Raw genomic sequence first — 18882 nt, 5'->3', positions numbered from 1 at the left:
TAACTTATGTTACTCTGAAGAAGCAGTCAGCACCGTTTCTACGTTAGGAAATACCTGAACAGAGTCTGTTATTCACAGGAATTATTCAGGCAGGCTTCTTTAGGAAGGCTGGGTTTCACTAGAACATTACTAGCCTGTAAGCCTCATGGCATCACCTTCCATCTGGACTGCTAAACCTCCTTGCTCCCTACTATCTTCTTTGCCAAGATACAGCTGTCCACATTTACTTTTCCTACTTGGCTGGACTCAACTTAAGAAGCGATCTTGCAACTCTTCCTCTTGTTTGCCACTTAATCATCACACCAAATGAAAACTATTTGCCTTTCACCTCTTTATTTCAGGCCTTCTTTCCTAGTGGTCATTCAAAACTGGGAAAAAAATAGTCTAACAAGTCGGGGTTTTTTTGGATTTGATAATAAACCTGCAGACTGGTAAGTCATCAAGCACTTCGAGACTGTTTAAAATAATCTCTACATTAATAGAAAAGGAGTACTGCACACTTCTGCTCAGGAAGAAAATCACGGAAAATGTAAACTTTGATTTTAGATGTTGAATTTGTTGCAGTGAGATCTTCCTCATCGCATGATTCTATTTGGATTTAAACCATAGTATCTATGGAGAGACCAAGAGTAGGACAAGAACAGCACAGAGTTCAGCATGAAGCCAATCAGGAGCTCAAGTTTGTATTCTTTGTATTCAACTTTATCCTTCTCTTGCTGGAAGGACCTGCTTTTTGTTTTTAGTCTCGTCCTGTGTATCTTGGCATCTCTCTGTAACAGCTGAGGAGGAAAGGTTTTTAGAGCTACATTCAGTGTCACACTTGAGAGAGGAAGTTTGCCGCAATTTCTCACCAGGCTCAGAAGACTCTTTGCCGTACAAAACGTTTTCTTTTGAAATGAGGTCACGTTCTTTTGATCTTCTTGGTTTCTCCTTGTCTCCACCGTCATCACATTGGTACTGTGCGAGGTATTCATCCTTCCCAGCAGATTTCGGAGGGTCCGCGACACTGCACAAAATAAAATCACATTTCTCACTTCTGCTGAAGGACGTGAAGATTAACAGTAAAACCTTCCAAAGGCAAAGAAACAAACAAAAACCTCCGGACTACAGGAACACTCGCAAAGATATGCCATTTAGAAACCTCTCCTGTGATTAGGACACCTTCTTCAGCTCCCAGAGAAAGTGCTTTCTCCCCTCTTGCTTCTGAAGCCATTGCACTAAAAAAGCAAACGCATCTGTCTCCCTCCACATGCTGCTGCTCTGAATAAGAGCCAGAAGATTCAAAACCACCCTATTTGGTCTCCCCACATAGCCGAAAAAACACCACTTGAAACAGAGTTTTCTACCTCTCTCCCACAAATTTACATTCACATATCCTATGACTGCAAAAATAGAAGGCGGGGCTCAGGAGGAACAGCCAGTGTTGGAAATGAAAAAAAGCAGCCCGTTTCTTCAGAGTCTTTAGCCTATGCTACTAAGAAAAACAAAACAAAACAAAACAAAACAAAACAAAACAAGAGGAGAGGAGAACAACAGCGGGAAATTTACCTATTCTCCAGGTGTTCAATTGCAAAGCCTCCTCTGGAGGATCAACAGCTGTGAATTCAGCGTGCTTAGGAGAAATCAGATCTATGTCTGAACCACAACTATTTCAGTAGTATCACTAACTTATGTTACTCTGAAGAAGCAGTCAGCACCGTTTCTATGTTAGGAAACAGCTGAACAGAGTCTGTTGTTCACAGGAATTATTCAGGCAGGCTTCTTTAGGAAGGCTGGGTTTCACTAGAACATTACTCTGCAAGTCCCTTCTATTCCTTTTCCCCTTAGAATCTGGGGATGTTTCAGCTAAAAAAGGAGGGCAGAAACACTCTCCGTAGGTCTCCACCATGTAGTAAAACAGCGGTGTGTACCTGGTTAACCTCTGCAGCCAGCATTTCTATTTGCAGCAGTGCCCTGACCCCAGCCTCTTCCTGAGCTCCGTCCTGTGCTGCTCGGATGCTCCCGCTGCTCAGACACGGGGGCTTAGAGAGTCACCGGGCCAGCACAAGCCCCCGAGCTCACTGTCAAACTTCACATTTGGCATCTTTTACTTCACCAGTGCCACCGGACGAGGAGCCCAGCAATGCTTGACGCCGCTCTGGGCTCACCTAAACGCGGGGCAGGAAATTCAGATTCAAAGCTGTGAAGGTTTTTCTTAGTGAAAGCATGGAATGAGTGGCCATCGGTGACTAACCTTACAGGAAGGCATTCACTTTGTGAATGCTGCAGTGAGTGAAGACTGAAGGCGTTTTCTGAGTGACCTAAGGAGAGCCCTCCCCGAAAAGCAGGACGTTTTATTGTCTATGTAACATCTCCTTTGAAGGTTGGAGCACGAGATCCACCAGGTTTAAAATCTCAAGACACGGATCTGCCACCACAGAAGCAATACATTTCATCTACTAAGCCTAAATACCATATTTTGCCTCCTCTGTAGGTTTAAAAAAACACGGCCACGCTTGAAGGAATGCATTCTCAGATATTCTACGTATTTACAGTGCTTTAATTAATACCACAGACATGTTGTGCTGTTTAGGGGAATTTGCAATTACATTTTCATTTCCAACCAAACGCAGCCTGACACAAATTGGGAGCAACAGGAACTAATCATCTGGAAGCCAGGATATGCATCATTCGCCGTTTTCTAAGAAAATGACAAAAATATAAAACCCCAGCAGTCTGAGAACGTGAGCACTGAGGTAAAGGCCTGATCAAACAAACGCGCACAACTATGATTTGTCCTTTTAACTCAGCAAAAGTCTGCAAACTGCCATGGTAGCAAATGAGGAGAAGGAGCTGGTATTTACAGAAGTTGCAGCTGAAGATTCAGATAAACCATTCGGGTCGATGCTCCCTTCCTGCAGGTTTAAGCTGCGGTCACATCGCCTATTTCAAACCCTTTTGATTTCTACCAGTCACCCCAGATCCCACCTATTTTGCACATTTTCCAATCAATGAATTCGCTACATGATTTCTGGGGCAGAAGAGCAGGCCTGGTGAAGAGGAGCATGCCTGGTGCCATCATTCAATCAAATCAAAAGCGTCCAGGAGAAGCCCGGGGTGTGGTACTCACAGGGAATGTTTGTGAACAGCCAAGTTCAGCAGAAGAGAATAGGCAGGACTGGAAGCCCAGGGGAACGAGATGCATCTGTTGTTGTAGGCAGCCCCAGCAAAACGTTACAGCTTCACTAGCCTGGGGCATGATTCCCCCCTTCCCTTTTCACAGCCAAGTACAATATTAGCTTGCCTTTTCTTTTTTATTATTATTATTATTATTATTTTTATTTCTTTTTGCCATCGTCAGGCTGAGGCCGGCTGAGAATATTTTGTGTCTAGACTAATAAATGTTTCTGCGGATTTTGCAAGAGCGGCTTATGGGAACAGAATCCACTTTTTGTTTTCTGCTGGAGGAAAAAAAATAAAATAAAAATAAAGGAGGAGCATTAAAAGCAACCAAGCACCCCCGTGCATTTGTTTGAAATTGCATATTACGGTGCTGCTATTTTATGTGCAATCAATACATAATTTGGAAGAAAAAAATGCTTTTAAAATTCAGAGCTATCCCTGAGCAGCTAAGGTTCTCTTGGAAACTGAAGGAGGAGTCTGAAATGATTGTTCTTGTGTTTGCATCCCCCAGTGGGAAAGGCAGCACACAAGTAGAAACCACTGTGCTTTGAGGCGGCATGAATCATTAAGAATAAAGATCCCCCCCGCCTCCCCCCCCAGTTAAACATGAGATATTAAAACTGAATCTAGGACAAAGGTAAACTAAACAGACTCCTTCCTTCCCGGGCAGTCAGTGGGTTAAATCAAATATCAAAGGGGCAACATCAACCTTATAACTTCCTCTGCCGAAATTAAAAAAAAAAAATAAAGGTAACTTCTATTTTGCCTGCCCCGACCCCAATCGCATTGCCCAAATGGGTGCAAACTGCTGGGATATGTGAGGGCCCAAGCCTATATTTTCCCTTTTTCGTATTTGTTGGAGGAGGGCGGGGTATCTCCAGATGAAATGGCTGACCGAGCTTTTTATTTCCTCGCTTTGGGTGGAAATGACTGAATCTTTGCAGGCAGCGGAGCAGTGCTCGACCGTCTCTCTCGGCCTCCCCGTGTGGGAAGAGCCCTGCCGGGAGCAGCCCGCGTAACCCTCAGATGCCAGCCCCATCAGGATTAGGTCCAGCAATGGGATGTTGGCTCCTCTAAGTGAGGACGCATCCTCTCGAAACACATACACAGAGATTTAAATGAGATATTCCCAAGAACACCTGCCTATTCTTTCAGCACGTGTGCAAAGAGTAAATTCATTTTACTTCATTCCTCTTTTTCTCAACTCTCCCCTCCTTCCTCTGGAAGGAAACAGCCAAGCAATATTAGCAGGGCCTTCCTTTTCCCCTGGTGGAGTCCAAGAACGCGAGAATTGAGAAAAGCGACTTGTCAGGAATCAAGTTTAAAAAGAGTGTTTGTGGACTGCGAGGTAAAATACTGGAAGCTGTAATCAGAAACACAACTTTTAACTAAAAAAAGCTTCTTTCCATTGTAAATTATTCCAGTTAGTGAAATAACAAATTAGTTCTCTGCTCAGCCACAGCCTCCTCCACCAAATTTAAGTAAAACCTGCAAAGAAGTCGAAGTTGTAAAACATTTGTCAGATGCAAGGGGCAGCGTTGCGTGGGTTAGCATCACGCTCGGATGCCCACAGTACCAACAGGTGCTTTCTTTCCAGAGGCACCAGCTCCTCCAAGAATTCCCTGCACGAAGAACTGAAGAAGCTACAGGCAGGGTGAGCCTTCCTCAGTCCTCATCCTCACAGCGAGGAGTACTGGGGACGGGGAGCTGTGTTTCGGCTTGCTAAGAAGCAGAAACCCCCTGAGTTTTCAGGCGGGCTCCGCTCAGCTCCCCTTGTGACTGCTGCTCGGGACACGACCCTGCCTTGCTCAGCACCCTCGACGCCAGCAGGTGCTGCTGCTGGCAGCTGCCCTATGTATACAAAAAAAGAAGAAACCAACACAGTATTTTCCTGCTTTTAAGTATATCCCGAAGATTTACTAGGCATTGTGACGTTCTGCAGAAGCCCACAGCTGTAACTAAGGTTTGTGGGGTGTAGAGGGGCTGGGGGCTAAACAAGGCCAAGAAGAGCCACATCTCCTCCCTGGTTGTCTCCCCTGTACTCTTTTTAGGACATCCAACATTCCCAGATCTCGTTTTGTCCCAGTGACCAAACAGGAGCCTGGCACTCATGTACTACGCCTTAAAACCTCTACAAACCGTGCGCCTAAGTCACAGCACTCATTATAAGCCGGCAGCTCTTTCTGGTCTCACAAACTATATGTGGCTTGAGAGATGCTCTCAAGATTCAGGGCGCTGAACACCTGCAGCCTTTGCCATAACCATGACAAAGTTCAGGAGCTCCCTGCTGGCTCCAAGGGTGGCTCCAGCAGCGGCTTCAAGCTGTGGGTCAAGAAGGCCAAGACACCCAACGAGAACCTGCAACACCAAGTGGCTTTCTGGAACAGCTCCAAACACAACTGGAAGCCTGTTGTTTTTTTTGAAAGTGAGCTCTTCTGGACCTGTTAGGTGCAAGCAGAAGTCAAACTTTCAAAGCATGTTTGCATCATTAAGCTCTCCATGATCTATCTCCAAGGTCTTCTAAGAGCTAGTAGCAACGTGGTCAGAGTTCTTGCCTGTTTTTCCCTTCACGTTCTCCCACGTCAGCAGCCGTGTGCTCCCTTTGGGCTGACTTCCAGAGCTGGGTAGAAAGGATCCCCTGGAAGCAGAGATGCTGCTTTATGCAACACCTTGCAGCTCACTGCACTCTGAAGGGTACACAAAAAGAGGTGAGTGGTCCTGGTGTGGTTCCTTCCAGCTCTCAGAAAGGCAAGAGAACTGGAAATGAACCATCAGCCAAAGGGAGGCACGGCGCAGCCTTACGAAATGCCATCTGGCTGCTACAGGATAAGGAAAGGAGGCATTTTTGGTGGCTCCCATCTCCACAGAAAAAGAAACAACTATTTATGCAGCAGAGTGGTTGGAGTATTTCAGGAGGCCCTGAGCTACCCCAAAAACCAACAACGAAACCACAAACCAAACCGAAACCAAACCAAACTAACATGATGGACTGCAATAAAAGATGAACATCAGAATTAATACTACCAATGACAATAAAGATGTTGAAAACTTGAGTCATCACATCCCTTGTGTAGACTGCAGGAGGAAGCACCTTTAGTGCCTGATGTGACAGTGTCAGAAAGTTAATTAATAACACCACAAAACTGGATTCCTGTGAGCACACACTCGGCAAAGGTGATACAACCGACAGCCGGACTTGAACACTGATACTGGTACCTGACTGGGAAATAGCGAGGAAACAAAGGGAGGAGGGGAAACCGTGCTATCCTGAAAATTGCATCACTTGTTTACAAGTCACCGGCAACTCCGAGGCAAACCATCTCGGGCATTTATGGATCAGTGACCTCACGTCTCTGGCACAGGACGGAGAGGGAATACCGACCGTGAGTTCACAGAAGGGAACAGCGCGTCCAGGCCCTCCTGCACTGTGCCAAATGTGGTCAGAATGTCCCCTCCCCTCATCACCCCAAAACTTATCACGTAGGACTTCTATTAAACAGACCCCAAAGAGCTCGTTCTGTCAATTTTGCAACAGGCTCAGCATTTCTCAAAATTAGAGAGGCTAATTTCATAATATACAAAAATATTGCATCTGGCACAGGGGAATTCTCAGCTAGACTTCAGCCTTGAGACACAAAGCGAAACTGACCATAGAAATAGAGATTGGCCAGAGCTCAGCCACAAGCGAGTATGCCTCCATTATATTTATTACGTGCAAACAGAACTAGAAAAACAGTTTACACTGACTTGCTGCTTTAGAAGTTAGTTCCATAAAGATGGAAGAAATTCTCAACTCAAACTTGAAGAAAGCATCAGACTTCAAAACCAGTCGTAGATCTTTGAAGTAAGACTGTTATGAATTCAGAAGTCACATCCAAACAAAAAGATCATTTATATTAATGGTAACTAGATTAAAAAAAAATTAATCCTGTCCCTCAGGCTTTGTAAGTGACTGGGGGAAAAACAGCGCAAGGATAGTAATAAGCCTAAGTGAAACACCACAAACTGCTAAGGGAAGCAAAAGACCCAAGGAAACAGCCTTTTTGGTACATTAGGAACAAAAGGAATCCTAACAACAGCACGAAGTCCATCACTTGACAGAAATTCTTCAGCGTAGAGAAATTTACAAAAGGCAGAACCGTTCAAAAGCCAGCTCTAACAGGCTCCAGGGATGCATGGACACGCAGCGATAAACATCGGTTTTCCCAGTAATAACCAGCAGAGATAAATGACGACAATTACAGCTAGCAAACGGAGCGCTGGATGCAGCTGAAGCAGGCACAGGTCATCGAGGGCTTGGCAAGAGAAGAGAGAGCCCAGGAGAGCCACAAGAAGCATTCAAGGAGTAGGAAAGCCTCACAAAGAGAATGCGTGCCCTACCTCCAAGTGTTATGTCTCAAACTTGTCTTTGTTAAACAAGCACAGTGCACAGGTGCTTTACCGAAATGCAGAGGGCTTTTTGGCTGAGGAAAGCTAGTAGGACTGCCAGCCTGAAGTTAGCAGTCACCTCATTTAGAAAAAATGGCACCTCCTTCTAACGAGCTCCGGGGAACCCAATTAACAGCGTAACTGGAAGAGGCTGCCTTGCCGGCAATGTTTCAAGACGGTAACAAATGGGTTTTCTACTTAATGTCTGCTTGTTCGGGGAGGTTTGGACTTACAGCCTATGGCATTCGGGTCCTGGGGTTTGCCTCATACAGGTTGTTCTCCACAGCTGGACCAGGTTCCTCAGAGCACCCACCAGCTCCTTGTGCGTGAAACCCCTCTGAGCAAACACCAACACAGCACAGGCTGCTGCTTAACACCAGCAGTGCAGCTTTCCAAACTCCCCTCTCCTTTCCCCTTCCTTTCCCCCTCCAGCGGGCTGCTCGTGTTCACCTCAGGCCTTCCACAACAAAGCCCCCTTTGCACGGATCGCCGTGCACTTTGACAGCCCCAAGGCGCTCTCTGGGGCGCCTGTCCCGGCTGGGTCCGCCACCTCAGCCTTGACTCACCCTTCAACGAAGCCAAACTCCTCCGTCAAGCCTGACAGGGAGCCCCAGCACCTACCGGGCAGCGCTGACAGCCGCAGCCTCTCCGCTCCCTCAGCGCCCCGCCGCCGCCTCCATTAGGCGCCTCGCCCCGCCGGCTGCCGATCTCCAGCGCCGCGCAGCACCTGGGGGACATCCGGGCGTCAGGGCGGCCCCCGGCACCGCAAAAACCCCCGGCAGGGCTGGGGACATGGCCCCGCTCCCCTCCCACCGCCACACCGAGCGCGTGTGTGTATATATAGAGGGGGGGGGGGGGGGAGCCCGGTCTCGGCTGGCTCCGTCCCGTTTCAAGGCATGGAAAGCGAAGTTGCTCGCCCTGCCCGTGTGCCCCCCATACCCCCGGCTCTGTCACAGCCCAACCGCGCCCCGTTCCCCCCTCACAGAGCCGGGGAAGGGGTGCTTGCAGCCGCCCCTCTCCTCAGGGCCGGCCGGGGGAGCGCCTCGCCTTCTCCCCGGGGGTCTCCCGTGGCCGCTTGGGGTCGCCTCCCGCAGCCGCCTCGCCCCCCTCTCCTCTCAGCCCCGCCGCCTGCCTCCTCCTCCGCCGCCGCCGTTTTGCGTCTCCGGGAGTCGTCCGCTGCCGGCGGGGCGGGCGCTGAGCCGTCGCCGAGTCCCAGCTCCGCCGGCCGCCCGGGCCCTCGCCTCGCAGGCCGCGGCGCCCACTCGCATCCTCCCGGCGCCTCGCAGCCTCCCCCCCCGCCCCCGGGAGGGTTTGAGAGCCGGGCAGGGCCGGGCAGCGGCGGGCCGCGTTGCCTCAGCCTCCCCCGGCAGGGAGCGGGACGGAGCCACTCCGCCCGGCAGGCGGCGGCCGGCCCGGCCCGGCTCGGCTCGCCTTGGCTCAGGGCATAAAGGCGCTGAGGGCGCCCGGCTCCCCGACCTCGGCTTCTTCTCCAGCCCCGAGTTCCCCTCAGGTGCCCGGTGCTGAGGGAGGAATGCCCTCCGGGGCTGGCTGGGACACCCCCAAAACCTTTGGAGAAAAAACAAACAAACAGCGAACAAACAAAAAACCCACCCCCAAACCCCTTTTTTTCCACCTCCAAGTTGAATAAAGAGGAGCTCTTCCTTCAATACGTGTCCAGATATCTTAGTCTATGCTTCGCTTTAACTCCCACTACGTACTTCTCTTCAATACGCTGTGTTTCCACATACCGCTGCTTTTAGCAATGTTTTTACCTCAGATGCTAAAAGTTGATCTTTTCCCCAAGTCAGAAAAACCAGAATGGGGCTTCTGGGAACCCTTAGCTGTGACAGCTGTTCATGTCCAACCGAGATTTACACCTTTATATATATTTAACTGTGAAGGTCTTCTTCTCTCCAGACTAATAATGGGGAGAAGTTTGCCCAAAACTTTGAAGAGCAAAAGTTTTGATGCCAGGAACGCTCCTGCTTCCTCGTTGCCTGTCATTCCCTTTTGTCCTGGTTTCAGTTAGCACAGAATTAATTTTCTTCCTAGTAGCTGGTGGAATGCTGTGTTTTGGCTTAGGATGAGAAGAGTGCTGATAACACCCCGATGCTTTAATTGTTGCAGAGCAGTGCTTATACTAAGCCAAGGACATCTCAGCCTTTTGCTCTGTCCTGCCAACGGACAGGCTGGGGGTGCAGTAAGAGCTGGGAGGGGACAGACCCAGAACAGGTGACCCAAACTAGCCAAAGGGGTATTCCATACCATCTGACGTCATGCTAAACAATATATAGGGGTGGCTAGCCGGGGGAAGGGGGCCGGACTGCTCGGGGTTAGGCTGGGCATCGGTCAGCGAGTGGTGAGCAATTGCATTGTGCATCACTTGTTTGTACATATTATTATTATTTCCCTATTATCACCATATTATTATTATTGTTATTATTATTTTGTTATTATTATTTTCCTGTCTTATTAAACTGTCTTTATCTCAACTCACGGGCTTCACTTTCCATTTCTCTCCCCCGTCCCAGAGAGGGAGGGGGGAGGGTGAGCGAACGGCTGCGTGGTGGTTAGCTGCCGGCCGGGTTAAACCACGACAGTCTTTTTGGCGCCCAACGTGGGGCCCGAAAGGTTGAGATAACGGCAGATCTGACCAGAGTGTGTTAAACTAAAATTGGTGTGAGGATTAGACCTGCTTAATAGTCACTTGTCATAATGCTGATTGCTTTAATCTCAACTCTGCTGCGCCTGTTTTCCAAATTGAGTATTATAGTACATTATTTTCCGTATTTGCTCTGTCGTGTTGTTTATCCTCTCCGGGCCCTGGTTTCAGATCATTATGGTGCTGTGTGTTGTAGCAATGGTTTATGAGACGATGAAATATGTGGTCATGACTCTAACTTGTTATTTGTATTCAGTAACATCGTCGACTCTGTACTTTGGAAACTGTATCTTGGAAACTATTAGCAATTATACCTATTGTTTTTTTCCATTAGGGAGTCAATCTGTGGAGGGGAAAGGGGAGGATATTTTTCCTTACTTGCTTACTCTCCCTTTCTCCTTCACCACCCCTGTATCCTCCTGGATCACTCTGCCTTCCTCCTTCACCACCCTCTTATCCCCTGAGCTTGTCACAATAGCTCTCCAAGATATTGAATATTTCTGGGATACTCAGAATACCATAGTCTTGTTGTTCTGCCTTCTGTTGTTCTGCACTTCAGGTTCTGCTTAAAGTTAAACAACTACTTAGGAAGCTCATCCGGAGATCTGCCCGGAGGCAGTATAGTTGTGAGTGGCAGGGAGTATGGGTGGATATGGGCAGGCATCTAGAGCAGTTGGCACCCCCAGTGTGTTGGAAATTCACCCCTGAACAATGGCAAAATCCTCAAAAACTGGCAGAATGCTTGAAAAAAAGGTGTCATGATTCTGGCAGTTCCAAAGTAACACAAATCATTGTAACGTGCTGGGGCCTGGCTCATGCCTATCGAGCTGCCATTGATACTGCTATCAACTTAGTGACAGACCCTGAGGCCACTCCAAGCCCTGTGACAGATCCAACGGCCACTGTGACCCCTACGGTGGATTCTGCAGCCGCTCCAGTCCCAGCTCCTGCAGCCACTCCAGCTCCAGCTCCTGCAGCCGCTCCAGTCCCAGCTCCTGCAGCCGCTCCAGTTCCAGCTCCGGCCGCTACTCCAGTCCCAGTTCCTGCAACTGCTCCAGTCCCAGCTCCTGCAGCCGCTCCAGCTCCAGCTCCTGAAGCCGCTCCAGCTCCAGCTCCTACTGCTGCTCCAGTCCCAGCTCCTGCAACTGCTCCAGCTCCAGCTCCAGCTCCTGTAGCCGCTACAGCTCCAGTTCCTGCAACTGCTCCAGCTCCTGCAGCCGCTCCAGCTCCTGTGGCCGTGTCAGAGAAACGAGCTGTAGCAGTGCAAGTTGACCCTGCAGAGGGTATTCCAATTCCTGTAACGGGGTCAGAGAAACGAACTGTAGCAGTGCAAGTTGACCCTGCAGAGGGTATTCCAACCTCTGTGGCAGACCCTGTAACAAAGTCAGAGAAATGAGCAGTAGCAGTGCAAGCTGCCCCTGCAGAGGGTATTCCAACCCCTGTAGCAAACCCTGTAACAAAGTCAGAGAAACGAGCAGTAGCAGTGCAAGCTGCCCCTGTAGAGAAGGTGAAAAAATGGTATAGAGATTCAGGTCATTTAGAACGCAGAGAGTCTTCTGCCAATCCAGGTAAGGCTTCTGCCAAAACTAGGTATAGAGATGACGAAGATGACGATGACACTGGGCCATCAAGGATTCAGGAGGAGGAAGATGAGGATGTCGAAAAATCAACAGTAACTACCCGAAGCCTAAACGAGCGCGAGCTACGAGATGTGTGAAAAGATTTTGGTCGCTGTATAGGTGAGCAGCTTGTCACCTGGCTGCTCCGGTGCTGGGACTCTGGAGCCAATTGTGTGGAATTAGACGGCAGGGAAGCCAAGCGGCTGGGATCCCTTGCTCGAGACGCCGGCATTGACAAAGCAATTGCAGATGGAGCACAATCCACCAGCCTCTGGAGGCGTCTCCTCTCAGCTGTGAGGGAAAGGTATCCCTTCAAGGAAGAACTTTTATGTCTACCAGGCAAGTGGACCACTATGGAGAAGGGAATCCAGTACCTGAGGGAATTAGCCGTACGGGAAGTGATTTATGAGGATCCAGACCTCAGATAAACATCCAAAGATCCAGATGAAGTCAAGTGTACACGACCCATGTGGCGGAAGTTTGTACGGAGTGCACCATCATCATATGCCAGCTCATTGGCAATAATGGCCTGGAAAGAGGATGAGGAACCCACAGTGGATGAAGCGGCTAAACAACTCCGGCAGTACGAAGAAAGTCTCTCCTCTTCCTTACAGGCCTGCGTCTCAGCTGTGGAGAAACTTTCTGAAAAGGTTCACCAACTTGAAGAGAATCTATTGTCCTCCCCACCTGAACCAACCAGTGTCCACCGACCAAAAGAGAACACCTGGGAGAAACTTTCTGAAAAGGTTCACCAACTTGAAGAGAGATTATTCTCCTCCGCACCTGTACAAAGCAGTGTCTCAGCTGTCAGGGGTAGGCGTTCACCCACACAAGGAAGACGATATGGTGGGTACTCACCCCGTGCCACCCTGTGGTTTTACTTACGAGACCATGGAGAGGACATGAGAAAATGGGATGGAAAATCTACCGCGACCCTAGAGGCACGGGTACGTGAGTTGCAAAAGAAAACAATCAGGAAAAAGGGATTCTCCGAAAAGTTTGCTGCTCCAACTTCCAGCAGACAGTCCTTCAAACACAGAAACGAAGAAGATTCTGACCAGGATTAGGGGGGCCCTGCCTCCAGCCAGGGGGAGGAAAGGGACAATCGAGTTTATTGGACTGTGTGGATTCGATGGCCTGGCACATCACGCGCACAGAAGTATAAGGCTTTAGTAGACACCGGTGCACAATGTACTATAATGCCATCGAGCTATAAAGGACCAGAGCCCATCTATATTTGTGGAGTGACAGGAGGATCTCAGCAGTTGACTGTATTGGAGGCTGAAGTGAGTCTGACTGGGAATGAGTGGGAAAAGCACCGCATTGTGACTGGCCCAGATGCTCCATGTATCCTTGGCATAGACTATCTTAGAAGAGGATATTGCAAGGACCCAAAAGGGTTCCGGTGGGCTTTTGGTATAGCTGCCTTAGAGACAGAGGGCATTAAAAAATTATCTACCTTGTCTGGTCTCTCAGAGGACCCCTCTGTTGTGGGGTTGCTGAGGGTCGAAGAACAGCAAGTGCCAATCACTACCACAACTGTGCACCGGCGGCAATACCGCACTAACCGAGACTCCCTGATCCCCATCCATAAGCTAATTCGTCAATTGGAGAGCCAAGAAGTGATCAGCAAGACCCATTCACCTTTCAATAGTCCCATATGGCCAGTGCGAAAGTCTAATGGCGAGTGGAGACTAACAGTGGACTATCGCGGCCTGAACGAAGTCACGCCACCACTGAGTGCTGCAGTGCCGGACATGCTGGAACTTCAGTATGAACTTGAATCAAAGGCAGCCAAGTGGTACGCCACAATTGATATCGCTAATGCATTTTTCTCCATCCCTCTAGCAGCAGAGTGCAGGCCACAATTTGCCTTCACTTGGAGGGGAGTCCAATATACTTGGAATAGGCTGCCCCAGGGGTGGAAACACAGCCCTACCATTTGCCATGGACTGATCCAGTCTGCGCTAGAGCAGGGGGAAGCTCCTGAACACCTGCAGTACATCGATGACATTATTGTGTGGGGTGACACAGCAGAGGAAGTTTTCGAGAAAGGGAAGAAAATAGTCCAAATCCTTCTGAAAGCCGGTTTTGCCATAAAACAAAATAAAGTCAAAGGACCTGCACGAGAGATCCAGTTTTTAGGAATAAAATGGCAAGATGGACGTTGTCAAATCCCAATGGATGTGATCAACAAAATAACAGCTATGTCTCCACCAACTAACAAAAAAGAAACACAGACTTTCCTAGGTGTTGTGGGGTTTTGGAGAATGCACATCCCAAATTACAGTCTGATTGTAAACCCACTCTACCAAGTAACCCGTAAGAAGAATGAGTTTGAATGGGGCCCTGAACAACGACAAGCCTTTGAACAAATCAAGCAGGAAATAGTCCATGCAGTAGCCCTTGGGCCAGTTCGAACAGGACCAGATGTAAAGAATGTGCTCTACACTGAAGCCGGGGAGAACGGCCCCACCTGGAGCCTCTGGCAGAAAGAACCTGGGGAAACTCGAGGTCGGCCCCTGGGGTTTTGGAGTCAGGGATACAGAGGATCTGAGGCCCGCTATACTCCAACTGAAAAGGAGATATTGGCAGCATATGAAGGAGTTCGATCTGCTTCAGAGGTGGTCGGTACTGAAGCGCAGCTCCTCCTAGCACCCCGATTGCTGGTACTAGGCTGGATGTTCAAGGGAAGGGTCCCCTCTACGCATCATGCAACTGATGCTACATGGAGCAAGTGGGTTGCACTGATTACTCAGCGGGCTCGAATAGGAAACCCCAGTCGCCCAGGAATATTGGAAGTGATCATGGACTGGCCAGAAGGCAAATACTTTGGGATATCATCAGAGGAGGAGGTGGGTCATGCTGAAGAAGCCCCACTGTACAACCAGTTGCCAGAGAATGAAAAGAAATATGCCCTGTTCACTGATGGGTCCTGTCGTATTGTGAGGAAGCATCGAAGATGGAAGGCTGCTGTATGGAGTCCTACGCGATGAGTTGCAGAAGCTGCTGAGGGAGAAGGTGAATCGAGTCAGTTTGCAGAAGTGAAAGCCATTCAGCTGGCTTTAGACATTGCTGAACGAGAAAAATGGCCAGTTCTCTATCTCTACACCGATTCATGGATGGTAGCAAATGCCCTGTGGGGATGGTTACAGCAATGGAAGCAAAACAACTGGCAGCGTAGGGGCAAACCCATCTGGGCTGCTGCATTGTGGCAAGATATTGCTGCTCGGGTAGAGAACCTGGCTGTGAAAGTACGCCACGTAGATGCTCATGTGCCCAAGAATCAGGCTACTGAAGAACATCAAAACAACCAGCAGGTGGATCAGGCTGCTAAGATTGAAGTAGCTCAGGTGGACCTGGATTGGCAGCATAAAGGTGAATTATTTATAGCCCGATGGGCCCATGACACCTCAGGCCATCAAGGTAGAGACGCAACATACAGATGGGCTCGTGATCGAGGGGTGGACCTGACCATGGACGCTATAGCACAGGTTATTCATGACTGTGAAACATGTGCTGCAATCAAGCAAGCCAAACGGTCAAAGCCTCTTTGGTATGGAGGACGATGGCTGAAATATAAATATGGAGAGGCCTGGCAGATTGATTACATCACACTCCCTCAAACTCGCAATGGCAAGCGCCACGTACTTACAATGGTGGAAGCAACCACCGGATGGCTGGAAACATATCCTGTGCCTCATGCCACCGCCCGGAACACCATCCTGGGCCTTGAAAAGCAAGTCCTATGGCGACATGGCACCCCAGAAAGAATAGAATCAGACAATGGGACTCACTTCCGAAACAACCTTATAGACACTTGGGCCAAAGAACATGGTATTGAATGGGTGTATCACATCCCCTATCATGCACCAGCCTCCGGGAAAGTTGAACGATACAATGGCCTGTTAAAGACTACCTTGAAAGCAATGGGCGCTGGGACGTTCAAAAACTGGGATACGCATTTAGCAAAGGCCACCTGGTTAGTCAATACTAGGGGATCTACCAACCGAGCTGGACCTGCCCAATCAAACCTGTTACGTACTGTAGATGGGGATAAAGTTCCTGTAGTGCATGTAAAAAATATGCTGGGTAAAACAGTCTGGGCTACTCCTGCCTCAGGAAAAGGCAAACCTATTCGTGGAATTGTTTTCGCTCAGGGACCTGGATACACTTGGTGGGTGATGCAAAAGAACGGAGAGGTGCGGTGTGTACCTCAAGGAGATTTAATACTGGGTGAGAATAGCCCATGAACTGAATTGTACCATGTTAATTAGTATATTACACTGTATGTTATCACTACCATGATTACTATAGGTGACTAATTAGAATGTATGGAAAAGAGTGTAACCTGAGCATGACATAAATGGTATGGAATAAGGGGTGGATAGATGTCCTGGTTTCAGTTAGCACAGAATTAATTTTCTTCCTAGTAGCTGGTGGAATGCTGTGTTTTGGCTTAGGATGAGAAGAGTGCTGATAACACCCCGATGCTTTAATTGTTGCAGAGCAGTGCTTATACTAAGCCAAGGACATCTCAGCCTTTTGCTCTGTCCTGCCAACGGACAGGCTGGGGGTGCAGTAAGAGCTGGGAGGGGACAGACCCAGAACAGGTGACCCAAACTAGCCAAAGGGGTATTCCATACCATCTGACGTCATGCTAAACAATATATAGGGGTGGCTAGCCGGGGGAAGGGGGCCGGACTGCTCGGGGTTAGGCTGGGCATCGGTCAGCGAGTGGTGAGCAATTGCATTGTGCATCACTTGTTTGTACATATTATTATTATTTCCCTATTATCACCATATTATTATTATTGTTATTATTGTTATTATTATTTTGTTATTATTATTTTCCTGTCTTATTAAACTGTCTTTATCTCAACTCACGGGCTTCACTTTCCATTTCTCTCCCCCGTCCCAGAGAGGGAGGGGGGAGGGTGAGCGAACGGCTGCGTGGTGGTTAGCTGCCGGCCGAGTTAAACCACGACACCTTTTAAGTATGAAATTTTCCAGTTGCAATGCAATGAGCTGACTGTGGTTCCATAGGTAAAGATGCATTTAGGATACCAGGTTTTCAACATCGTCTTGAAGTGGATAAGAAGAAACACATTTTTGCCTCAGTGATATTTTTTTTTCCTCTCCTTTGCCTGGAGATGCAATGAAAGCTTCCTGTTGTCCGCTTAACACAGGCATCTTCTTCACGGTAGCTTTTTAAATACAGTGCTAACAACACAGCTCTTTGTTCCCTTCTGTACATCTACTGAAACGCAGATCGTAGTAACATGACATCGTTTGATGTCAGGCGTAGGTCAGTCTTGGAAAAAGCTGCCACCCCTAACACACTGACGAAAACGTCGGCATTGAGTTGCACCTGGCTCACGATTTGCCAGTGTTTGCCTAGAAATCTCCATGGTTTATATAGCATAGATAGATCCTGAAACAATTGAGAAAAGTTAGACTTGGAGCACTGTGTCCAGCAGTTCTGGGCTCCCCAGTACAAAAAAGACAGGGGTCTCCTGGAAAGAGTCCAGCGGAGGGCAACAAAGATGATAATGGGGCCTGGAGCATCTCCCCTGTGAGGAAAGGCTGAGAGACCCGGGGCTGTTCAGCCTGGAGAAAAGACTGAGAGGGGATCTCCTCAATGTGTATAAATATCTGAGATGTGGTGGACAGAGGGATTTGGCCAACCTCTTTTCAGTGGTTTGTGGGGACAGGACAAGGGGCAATGGCCACAAAATGGAGCCCAGGAAGCTCTGCACCAACATGTGAAAGAACTTCTTCACGGTGAGGGTGACGGAGCACTGGGACAGGCAGCCCAGGGAGGTTGTGGAGTCTCCTTCTCTGGAGATATTCAAGGCCCATCTGGATGCCTACCTGGGCAACCTGCTCTAAGGAACCTGCTTTGGCAGGGGAGTTGGACCCGATGATCTCTGCAGGTCCCTTCCAACCCCTACAATTCTAACAAAAAGGACTGGTTCATATTCATACTGGTGCCTCAGTGGTGGAAGACGCTTATTAGACTGGCCTAGAAACCTGAAGTAATGTGCTCAGGAGTGCTAGCTAGCATCCCAAAAACTCAGCCCTGTAGAATGCAGTCACGGGAGAAAGATGACAATACACTTAAAACAGATTAGGAAAAAAGCTAGGAAGCAGAAATGGATATTTTTATGGTGTGTACTCTTTTGAGCACCTCAGAAGTTCTTGTCACCTGTCTTGTCTGTGATTCCTCAACTTCATGTTCATTATATAAAGGATTTCTCAAAAAGTCATTTTAGAGAACAAGAAAAGCAAACCATATACACAATCCCATTAAAAATGTCAAGCATAGATAAAAAACATCATACGATGGGTGAACAATGTCTGACGGGTAGGGCTCAGAGGGTTATGGTAAATGGGGCTACATTAGGCTGGTGGCTGGTCACCAGTGGGGTCCCCCAGGGCTCTGTTTTAGGGCCAGTTCTTTTAAATGCTTTTATAAACAATTTGGATGTAGGACTAGAAGGTGTTTTGAGCAAATTTGCTGATGACACTAAACTTGAAGTTGTTGACTGTTGAGGGTGGAAAGGCCTTGCAGAGAGATCTGGACAGATTGGAGAGCTGGGCGATCACCAACCGCATGAAGTTTTACAAGAGCAAGTGCCGGGTCCTGCACCGGGGACGGGGCAACCCTGGTTATATGTACAGACTGGGCGATGAGATGCTGGAGAGCAGCTCTGCAGAGACGGATCTAGGGGGGTCGTGGTTGACAGCAAGTTGAGTATGAGCCAGCAGTGTGCCCTGGCAGCCAGGAGGGCCAACCATACCCTGGGGTGCATCAAGCACAGCACTGCTAATCGGTTGAGGGAGGTGATTGTCCTGCACTGCTCTGCGCTGTGCAGCCTCACCTCGAGCACTGTGTGCAGTTCTGGGCACCACAGTACAAAAAGAACATTAAACTGTTGGAGAGTGTCCAGAGAAGAGCTACGAAGATGGTGAAGGGCCTTGAGGGGAAGACATATGAGGAGCAGCTGA

At 48.7% G+C, this 18882-nt stretch overlaps 1 pseudogene; it reads right to left on the bottom strand.

The window, feature by feature from the left end:
• Nucleotides 1-314: 314 nt before the first annotated feature.
• The window catches only part of LOC137844762 (ubiquitin carboxyl-terminal hydrolase 42-like), a 39607-nt pseudogene continuing 21039 nt past the window's right edge, over nucleotides 315-18882 (bottom strand).

The sequence above is a fragment of the Anas acuta genome, chromosome 26 (assembly GCF_963932015.1).
Source record: "Anas acuta chromosome 26, bAnaAcu1.1, whole genome shotgun sequence".
In the NCBI taxonomy this organism is placed as follows: domain Eukaryota; kingdom Metazoa; phylum Chordata; class Aves; order Anseriformes; family Anatidae; genus Anas; species Anas acuta.
This window is presented reverse-complemented; position numbering and strand designations above follow the sequence as displayed.